This window comes from Chrysochloris asiatica, unplaced genomic scaffold, assembly GCF_000296735.1.
Source record: "Chrysochloris asiatica unplaced genomic scaffold, ChrAsi1.0 scaffold00107, whole genome shotgun sequence".
Classification (NCBI taxonomy): Eukaryota; Metazoa; Chordata; class Mammalia; order Afrosoricida; family Chrysochloridae; genus Chrysochloris; species Chrysochloris asiatica.
The window spans coordinates 9,802,794-9,813,701 of NW_006408625.1; positions in this window are offsets into that span (position 1 = coordinate 9,802,794).

A 10,908-nucleotide genomic window follows, 5' to 3' on the forward strand; every position below is an offset into this window, starting at 1 on the left:
CTTCCTCTGAATTTTTTACCCTTTTTTGGGTTTGTTCTTCTATCTTAGTGGTATTGAGAGACTTGTCTTCCAGCTTACTGATTCTTCCTTCCATCTCCTCTATTCTACTTTTCTGCCCTTTTAGAGAGTTTTCTATTTCTGTCATTTTGTTGTTGATTGTTTGGACCTCTTTCTGTAGGTTTTGGATTGTTACCCATGCTGTATCTGTCTTGTTTGATTATTCCTGTAGTGCTTTCCTGACTTCTTCCTTATTTTTCTCAACTCCATTATTATGTGTTTTGAGATATTTTACAATCATTTTTCTGAATTCTTTCTCAGGTATCTCCAAGGCCTGCCCTCCTTCCAGCATGGAGAGAAGGTCTACTTCTGGTTCATTGTCTCAGATATTTTATCTTTTTCTGTACATGTGCCGATATGGTCATCTGCTTTTGCTTCTTGGACATGTTTAATGTTTATCTTTGGCCCTAATAATTAATTAAGTATGTATTTTGGTAATTTTTTATGTTTTCTGAGTACCTCCAGAAAGATGTGATCAGGATGTGGTCTTCCCTTTTCCCTCTTCTTATTGCTTAACTCAGAGTAACTTTTTTGGGCCTTAGTTGGGCCTGGGCCTTTGCCATGGGCCATTTGGGTCTTGGGCAGGTGTGTGGGTTGAGCCTAGGGCGGGTGGTTTGGGCTTCTGGGAGCCTGGGTGTCAGCGACCGGGCTGCAGGAGGGTTGGTCCTTGGGTGGGTGGTTTGGTTCTTGAGTGGGTGGTTTGGGCCTCAGGGGGCCTGGGTATCAGCAGCTGGGCATTGGGTGGCTTGGGCCTTGGCAGGAGGTTTGGGCAGATTGGGCCTCAGGGAGCCTGTGCCTCGGGGACCAGGCTGAGGGTGGGTTGGGTCTCAAAGGCACTGGGCCTCGATGACCAGGCTATGCGGTGGGTTGGGCCTTAGGGGCCCTGGACCTCAGCAGCTGGGCTGTGGGCCGCCTGGGCCATGTGGCAGGTAGGCGATTTTGGCCTTGGTTGGGCCTGGGCCTTTGTGACCAGTCTGTGGGTGGATTGGGCCTTGGGGCATGACTTGGCCTCAGTGGGCGAGTCTGGGCCTTGGGAGGGCCTTGGCCTCAGTGGGCAGGCCTGTGCCTTGGGTGTTCCTGAGCCTCGCCAGTGGCTAGTTAAAGGGCTGGTCTAGGCCACGGCAGTAGAGGGCTGGGGGTAGTGGCTGCAGGGAGGTGGTGTCTGTATCGTATGACGTAAAAAATGCCTCTCTCAGTCTCTCTGTACCATAGGCACCCCAAATTTTCTGATATCCATGCTGATATCCCTCTCTATTTGTTCAGCTTTGTTAGTTTATGCTTCCTTTTCTCTGGAAATGCAGCCTTCTAAATGGGGTTGCTCTAGCCCTGCATTCCAAGGTCTGCAGGGAGTAGAGAGCACTTGCTGGCGTGGGTGCGTGAGCTGCGTGCAGGCAGGCAAAAGCTCAAAATGTCTGTAATTCCTCAGCAATTTGATCTTTAAAAAAAATGATTTCAGAATGTTGAAATATAAGATCTTATGTTTGCTCAAAGGCTGTCTGTCTGCTAGACAGAGGTTTCCTATGTGCGATTCCACCCCTATTCCCCAGAGCTTGCCCTACCTGAGCTGCCTGGTCAGGGAAGCACTGGAAGTCCGAAATATTTCAATTTTTATTCCATCAATTCCTGGTGCCTTGTTCTTTGCTAATTCCTTCAATGCACCTTGGACTTCCTCCCTAAGTATCATTGGTTCTTGATCATATGCTACCTCTTGAAACGATTTGGTACAGTGACTCTTGGTATACCTTCCATCATCTCTTGATGTTTTCTGTAATTTTCCCAGAGAATCTTTCAGTAATGAAAGTCAATGCTTGAATTTTTTCTTCAGTTCCCCCAGCTTGAGAAATACTGAGCGTGTTCTCCCTTTTTGGTTTTCTGATTCCAGATCTTTGCACATTTTGTTGTAATATTTGGTTTTATCTTCTTGAGCTGATCTTTGAAATTTTCTGTTCAGCTCTTGGACCTCCTCATTTCTTTCATTTGCTTTAGCATCTCTACGCTGGATAGCAAGTTTCAGTGTCTCTTCTGATATCCATTTAGACCGTTTCCTTTTTTCTTGTCTTCTCAGTGACTTTTTGCTTTCTTCATGTATGATACTCTTGATGTCATCCCACAATTCTTTGGATTCTGGTCTTTAGTGTTTAATGTATCAAATCTGTTTTTCAGATGATCTCTAAATTCAGGTGGGATATATTCAAGGTCATATTTTGGCTCTTGTGGACTTGTTTTCATTTATTCAACTTCAGTTTGAATTTGCATAAGAGTAATTGTTGATCTGTTCCACAGTCTGTCCCTGGCCTTGTTTTGACTGATGATATGGAGCTTTTCCATTGTCTCTTTCCACAGGTATAGTCAATTTGATTTCTATGTATTTCATCTGGAAGGGTCCATGTGTATAGTCATCTCTTATGCTGTCTAAAGAAGGTATTTCAAATGAACAAATCATTGATATTGCAGAATTCTATCATGCATTCTCCAGCATCATTTCTATCACCAAGGCCATATTTTCCAACTACTGGCCCTTCCTCTTTGCTCCCAACCTTTGCTTTCCAATCACCAGTAATGAGCAATACATCTTGATTGCATGTTTGATTGATTTCAGATAGAAGAAGTTGGTAGAATTCTTCTATTTCATCCTCACTGGCTTTAGTTTTTAGTGCATAAATTTGAATAATAGTGGTATTAACTGGCCTTCCCTGTAGGTGCATGGATATTATCCTATCACAGACAGCGTTGTACGTCATGACTGATCAGGATATGTTCTTTTTGACAATGAATGCAACACCATTCCTCTTCAATTTGTCATGCCCGGCATAATAAATCATGTGGTTGTCAGATTCAAAATGGCCAATACCAGTCCATTTCAGCTCACTAATGCCTAAGATATTGATGTTTATGTGTTCCATTTAATTTTTGAGAACTTTAAAATTTCCCAGATTCATACTTCGTACATTCCATGTTTCCATTTTTAATGGATGTTTACAGCTGTTTCTCTTCATTTTGAGTTGTGCCCCATTAGCAAATGAAGGTCCTGCGGGCTTTTCTTCTACGACCTTTACTCCATTCACTTTATCATGGTCAACTCTACTTTGAGGAGGCAGCTTTTACCCAGTCATATTTTGTGTGCCTTCCAACTTGAGGGGCTCATTTCCCAGCATTATATCTGACAGTGTTTCTCTGCTATTCATAAGGTTTTCATAAGTGACTAAAGATTTGGAAATAGTTCATCACTCTTTCTGCCTAGTCTGTCTTTGTCTGGAAGCTCTTTTGAAACCTGTCCACCATGGGTGACCCTGATGGTATTTAAAATACTGATGGCATAGCTTTCAGTATCACAGCAACTCACAAACCACCACAGTATGACAAACTAACAGACGAGTGGTGTACATTTGGTTTTAAGTGGAAACTGTCACTTTAAATTTCAAGGAGATCTGTGTGCATGCATAGTAGAACCCTCCAGGGTGTGCGTCCATTCACGCAGACATCCCCTCTAGTCATCAGAATGGAGGTGCACAGAGAGCGACAGACCAGTGAATAGATACCAAAAAAAAAAAAAAAAAGTCCACACCTGTATCTCCAAGGTTCTGTTAGGTGTTTGTGGCTGTTCTGATCCTTCCCCTGCTTGGTCTCTCCCAAGATGGCAGCTCTGGGAACAGTTGAGCATCTTGAATTAGAAATAAATGGATTTCTTGATTCTACTACAAATTCCCCTAGCTGTAAGCCTTCTAAGCTTCTAAATATTCCTTAATATGTGGTTCAGAGTTTTAGCACCATCCCTTGAGTGTGCTTGGTCCAATATTCTGTGTTGTTGCTGATGGAGCTCCTAACTGCACGTCTTCCCAATCCACAGGCTCACTTATGGATGCAGTCCCTAAAAATTCCAATCAGAATGGGAAGTCTCTTCAGATCAAGGAACATGCATGTCTTCTCAGTGTACTGGATTGGTAGTATGGGCAATTTAGACATTACTATTGCTATAAGTGTGAAAAACATTGCCTATACTGACAAACATTCAAGAAATCCAATCTGTACTCATTTTAGTGAGAGTGAGGTTCTCTTTATTCGATTTTGCAAAATCAGGCACCCAGCCCTGTAGACACAGGCAGATGCACTGCATGGCCAATTTACAAAGAGTTTTATTAACCTAGCTCAGAAAAAACCTCTCCTCCATTTCACCTTTACTGTGTATTTTGGAGTTTAAAACCTTCCCCGAAAAGCAGCTACTAGTCCCTACAGGGAGCATTCTCATTTTGTTACAGCAGCTTTAGATTCATGGTTGAAGAAACCGAGGTCACTCGGAGAGGTGAAGCAGAGTTTCAGATTTTATTAAGCTGGCTGACTCAGAGGAGCTAATTTCTCCAGATTCTGAGCCTTGAATGGAAGGCAACACAGGCCTATATGGGGTCAGAGACTGGGAGGGGCCAGGCTGCATACCTGTTTGAGGGCAGGAAGAAAACCAGGGGGATTGGTCCCATTTGGTGACCTGATTAGCATTTTAGCTTGCCTCCTGGGTGGGAGAGGGCAGTGAATGATTTTTATCTTTTCTTGTTCAATACCCCCTTTGATGCCCTTTGGGACCTTTTCCCCAGGGACATCATCTATGTAAGGAATGGTATTTTGGTATTGATTTGGATTGTTAGTACCTCTTTCAATTGATTAATTTAAATGGCAGTTCCTATGGCCCTGATTGAGAGTGGGAGGAGGCATGGACTGATTAAGTAAATTCCAAATAAAACAGGACCCCACCCACGAGGGTCTTGAACCCTGTAAAGGTGAAGAACTACCCTCCCCATAGGCTCTGTGGGTTCCACCCACTCCAGGTTTGCATAGGGACACGAACAACTTTCTGCATTTTTACAAGGTTTTCTACTGCCAGATTCTGGTCATCTACTTGTATGCAGCAGTTAACAAAATTAACCTTCTCACATACTCCTCCTCCTTCCGCAGCCAGTAAGTAGTTTAGGGCTAATCTATTTTGATAGATGGTATTTAATATCTGGGTCTGTTGACACTCAAGAAGGGTTAGGGCCACCCCAGTTCCATTGGTTATAGATTCAGTTACCTAGGAGTTTGCTCTCTCTTTTATAGCAACTATAGAAGAGTAGCATGGTTACTCTTTTGCCCACCTTAGTGGTGTGGGTATATAGATTACACAGATTTCTCCCTTTCCCATACCCCAAAGTCTAATTAAAATGAGTCCCATGGTGGACATTCTCATGCTTCAGCCATACATATATCAGCCAGCTCCCGGTTTGTGGCTGAAGCAGGGCAGGTTGTACGTATCAATGTTACCTTATGAGGGTTTGTAGGGTCAGTTTCAGATTCTCATGGAGGTGAGACTTTCTTCAGCGTGCTGTGGTGAATCCAGGTGGGAACTCTTTCTACCTTGGCTGTTGGGCTTGGGATAATTTCTTGTTCCAGCCCTCTGCAATCTTTGCAGATGCTTCTGGATGCCCTTCTGAAAGGAAAAACAAATCAGATACATTTATTACACTCTGAGCTAAATAGACCCAAATGTTTTTCATCCCGTTGAAAAGAATAATGTCTTATGAGAGTCCCATTGTGTCCAAGTTGAGTCTGGCTAACTTTACAGCTGACGGAGTGGCTAGAAGGACTTCCCAGGGTCCAGTCCACTTTTTTTCTAATTGGTTTTCAAGTCTGTCTCTCTATGTTATGAGCAGAATATTATCTCTAGGCTGAAAGGGATAAGGTTACCTGTAGGGAAGGAAGCAGCCTTCTGAAGAGCAATTTTACAAATAATAGAAAGTGTGTGGTGGAGGTGTGCATACCACTGCACCTTTAAACCTTGGCTGAGGTCAGGTAGAGGGTTGAGGGAAGCTGCCTGGGAAGGTTTACTGTATACAACTTTATAATGGCTCAATTTAAGCCTGCTTCTGGGGACTATTCGAAATAGGGCTAAGGCAACACCTGGTCCAAATGTAGATAAGTTTCCTGACAGTTTTGTTATTTGTTTCTCTTTAGAGTATGGTTCATTTTCTTAAACCTCCACATTGAATGCAATCTGTAGGTGTTTGCTGCTCTGTTGTCACTTTGGACACTCTGGAAGTCCAAACTTGGAGGTAATATCCTTCAAGAGGATTTTCACTATTTCTGAAGTTCTTAGTTCTGGTGGGGGAAAACCTCTACCCAACCAGAAAAGGTGTCTACAAAAACAAAACCAGCAAATATTTAATTCCCCAGCTTGGGACATCTGCATGAAATCAAACTGTTAATTTCCAGGGGGTTGTTTACTTTGATATTGGTGTAGGACAGCCTGTCTTGAGAGTATTCTTAAGGTGGGTAAAACAGTCAGTGCTAACCTCCTGAATGATTTTTTTTGTTTTGTTTTAACTTCTAGTTCTAGTGCCAAGGCCTAATGAACCAAGTTAGGGCTTCTTTCCTGTAGTGGGTCATTTCATGGATTCATTTAAGAAAAGCAGGTGCTAGTTTTCACAGGACAGAACCATTCTATTAAAAAGCCATTTACTTTTTAGTTTTTAATTCTCAGAACCAGAACAATTCCATTGTCATTTGGTTTTCATTTTTTAATCTCTCTCTCCAATCCTTGTGTCTCAGTTCTACTGAAATCCTCTGGGTACACATTCAGTTTTTCTTGCCAACATTTCTAATGCCCTCATCTGTGCAATCAATTCAGCTTTTTTGACCTGAGATCCCCAGCAGGATGGCTATTGCCTTTACCCAGTCTTGTAAGATTACTATTACATACCCTGCTATCCGAGTCTCTTTTTCCATGTAACTACTTCTGTTCACAAACAACAGAAGTCCCCCAGATACAGTTAAACAGGTCAGGTTGGCTGGAAAATACTTGGTTGATGATTTCTATACAATCATGGTTCAGCCCTCTAGTTGCCACATCAGGGGAGGATGGCAGGTTTAGTTGCCCCATAAGTCACAGGGTAATATTCAGATTGTTCAGTAAAATAACCTGGTATTGCCTATCTGTTCTGTTATGAGTCATAGGCTTCCCTTCTTTAGCAGCAGGGAGATGGCTTTATGGGGACAGGGACAAGCTGGCCAGAATGAATTTCTCGGCCTCTTTTCTGAAATGATATTGGTTTCTGTGGCATGGTCAGTTTCCAGGCTTCAATCAGTACTTGATGGGGGATGCTTGTTGGCTCTCCCTGAAGTTCCGTTAATCCACACTGGGGTTTACCTGATTGTCGATGTCCTCAGGCTAATGTGACTAGTTTCCTGAGTCTGAATCGCCAGACATGCTCATGAGGGACCTCCATTTGCAACTTTTGATTTCAGAAAACTGTTTGAACATGCAGCTCTGGGAGCAGGTCCTGGCCCAGTAAGGGGACAAGTCAGTTATTCTCTTTGCCCCAATGAAGCAGTCCAGGGGTTTCAGGAAGAACTGATCCTCAGGCTTTCCTGAGATCTCAGTCACCATCACTGTCCCCCATTATTATTTTCAGCTGAGGTCCCATGGGTGGGGACAATAGAGGTGGCAGATGTTGATGCCAAACCATGCTGGGCCCCTTACCCCCTGACAACGTTAGTCTTCTGCAGACAATAAAACTTGTTCAACCATCTGTTGAGTTTGATGGCTTTTTCTACCAGATCCTCCCCTAAGATTTGGGCATTTATTTTTTCCAGTGTCCAGGTTTTTGCATAAGTACATCGGTCCTTGCATAAGTACATTGTTCCTTTCTGGGGTCCTCAGTTGGCTTCTGCTGAATTGCTTGTACCATGTTCAAGGTTTTTTTTTGTTTTGGAATTCCCTTTTTCAGACCTCTGAGAATGCACCTTTTATAGTGTTCCAGTGGAGCATAGTGGCTACAAATTGGGCTGCAAACCGCAAGGTCAGCAATTTGAAACCACCAACTGTTCTGCAGGAGAAGGATGAGGCCCTCCACTTCCACTAAGACCTATGGTCTCAGAAACCCTGCACAGGATTGCTATGAGTGGGAACCGACTCCACAGCACATAACCATCAACACCACTAGTCGTGGCAGGTCCATCTAGATTTTGATTTGTTTCAGCTAGAGGAATTGCCTTATTGGAAGCAAGCGTCCTGTTCAGGTTTTTTTGTTTTGTTTTGTTTTTGTTTTTTTGGATGCCTGCTGTTTCGTCCCATGCCTTACCTCAGACCAGCCTTTTTCATGCCTGGTCAGGAGCATTGTTAACAAAGTCTGAATATCTTCCCAATTAGGATGATGGGTAGCAAAAATAGTGGTTATTAAATTTGTTATTTTGGTTAGGTCATCCTAATGTGGCACTGTGAGTCAATGTGTTGGACCACCAAGTCCATCCGAACCACAAGGTCAGTGGTTCAAGTTCACCAGCTGCTTCTTGGAAAACTCACACAGGGTCACCATGAGTCAGAACCGACCCAGCAACACTGAACAACAACATCTCAATAAGAAGGATTTGAATTTTTCCTATTTAACAAGTCCAAGGTAGAGAAAGAAGTATGTGCCCAGTAATATCCTGCAGCTTGCCTTTCCATATTCAATTCTGCGGGCATCCACAGAAGGGGTATTGCCTTGCCTCTGTTCTGGGTAGCCCTCTACCAAAATGGGTCCCTAGAAAGGTATGGTATGGAGAAATCACTTCCAAACTGCTTTCCTCAGCGGCTGAATATGGCCAGGCAGGTTCACTAGGTCAAGTTATAATTTTCTCTAATGGCAGCTGCTGGGGTATCAAAGGTTGTAATAAGGCAAGGTTACAATCAAAAGCTATATTTCACGAAGAGAAACCATTTTTTATCTCTTTGTATATTCACATACAGGTCTGCTTAGAACTGTTTTTTTTTTACCTAATATTCATCTATATTCATTTTTCCTCTGCCTGGCTTTCATATTAGCAGTATAAATGTATTATAGTACATATACATGATATAACTTATATATTCTTGGAATTCCAGGTTGTTTTCAGTTTCTTAAACATAAATACAGGACAAAAACATAGTAATTTTACAAGCAAATAGACAATCTGACAGTGGTTTAATAATTCAAGCTGTAAGATGCTATAATAATTTTATGGATACATTTAAAGGTTATTTTCCCCATCATCTAGATCGTACATGGGCCAAGCTGTACTACAGTAAAGTACCATTTCCTTTGATGTCATAGGAGGGTACCCATATAGAAACCAGTTAGAATTATGCTTTACAGTGCTTTTCTTTCAGATTGAGGCCTATATTTTATTTTAGATACAGAGGTTAACCTTAACAGAAATAAGAGGGGCATTTTTAGGAAAGTACTTCCTGTTTACTATGCCCCGATGTGTGCACTCAAAATAAATCAAAAGGGGATCTACCATGCCCCAATGTGTGTACCTAGAATAAAGCAAAAGGGGCTCTCAAAGTGAACGCGGAGGTGAGTGCAGGACACACAGGACCTAAGACTCCCAAGAAAAGATTCAACAGACAGATCCAGACTTTGCTGCTGCTCTCGTGAGAATTTTCAAGCGTCTCTTAGCTTTGGAGAGTTTTGAACCAGGAGTTCACTCCACGCCAGCAGTGAGGACTGTCTCCTTAAGCCATATGAGATTCGCTACCAGCCTGGTACCAGACACACTTATATACTCCTGCACACCAGACCCCCCTTATTTATTTATTTATTTATTTTTAACTCACAAATCTTCAATAGTTCTGGGTGGGCGTGCATATCTTTTCAAATGCAAATGTCTCAACTCAGGTTCTGGCTCAAGATACCACCTCAAAGTTCTAATGAATTCAATCAAGTATAGGCCAAAGGCCAGCTTACAAACTTTCCGTAATCATAATTCCCACCCTTTTAAAAAAAATCCGTCAACATACATCCCAAGGCTGCTGGCTCCCCATGAGAATTCCCACTGTACTTAAGTGTATGTAGTACCTTGATCAGTGTTGCAACAGATAAGGGGGGGCTGTACACTCAGTTGCCCATCTGGCCACGGCCCCCTTAGGAACTTAGACAACGTCTTGGCTAAGGTTCACCCGTATAAACCCTGGGTCAGATCACCTTTTCTCGACGGTGAGAGAGTGAGTCACCTTTGTGCCATATGACGTTGTCACGGAACAGCAGGTTAGGGCCCACTCAGATTCCATAGCTGGAGCCGTGGAACCATACAGACCAGGCGCAACAAATTTCTATGAAAATTACATGTGCATGCTACTTTTTCTCCCAACAATTCCACCTATTTTCATAAGCATATTGTTAAAAAAAAAAAAGTAGCATAGCATGCTTACAAAAATACTTTCTGGGGGAGTGTGCAGTTGGCAAAAACAAAACAAAACAAAGAACAGTTGTAGTATGTGGATACATTATTTGTATAAAAAGATTGGACTAATCTGTTGTTGATCCAAAGGTTTCTGTCTAGTCCACTCTTATTTATATTCTCTATGCTCTTACCTAAAATTATAGTGATCCTACAGAAAACTTATCACTAACCTTCTTTAATTCTGTCCAGGAATATTCATAATTAATGGGTATAAATGTAACCTATTTGGAAATCCCAGAAGCATTGCATTCCAAAGGAAGCAATACAATGCAGGATTTCAGCCACTATAGTATGTTGTTGTTAAGCACTGCTGAGTCAGTTCCAATTCATAGCAACCCTATATGGGGTTTTATGGAATATCAATTGGCTGTATGTAGATGCGTTAATTTCTGGATTCTCGATTCTGTTGCATTGATCTATGAACCTTTCATTGTACCAGTACCACGCTATTTTGACCACTGTAGGAGTGTAGTATATTTTGAGGTCGGGAAGTGATAGGCCTCCAATCTTACTCTTGTTCTTAAGCAGTGCTTTGCTTATCCGGGGTCTCTTTCCTTTCCATAAAAAGTTTGTGATTGCTTTTTCCATCTCTTTGAAGAATGTCGTTGGGATTTGGATTGGGAT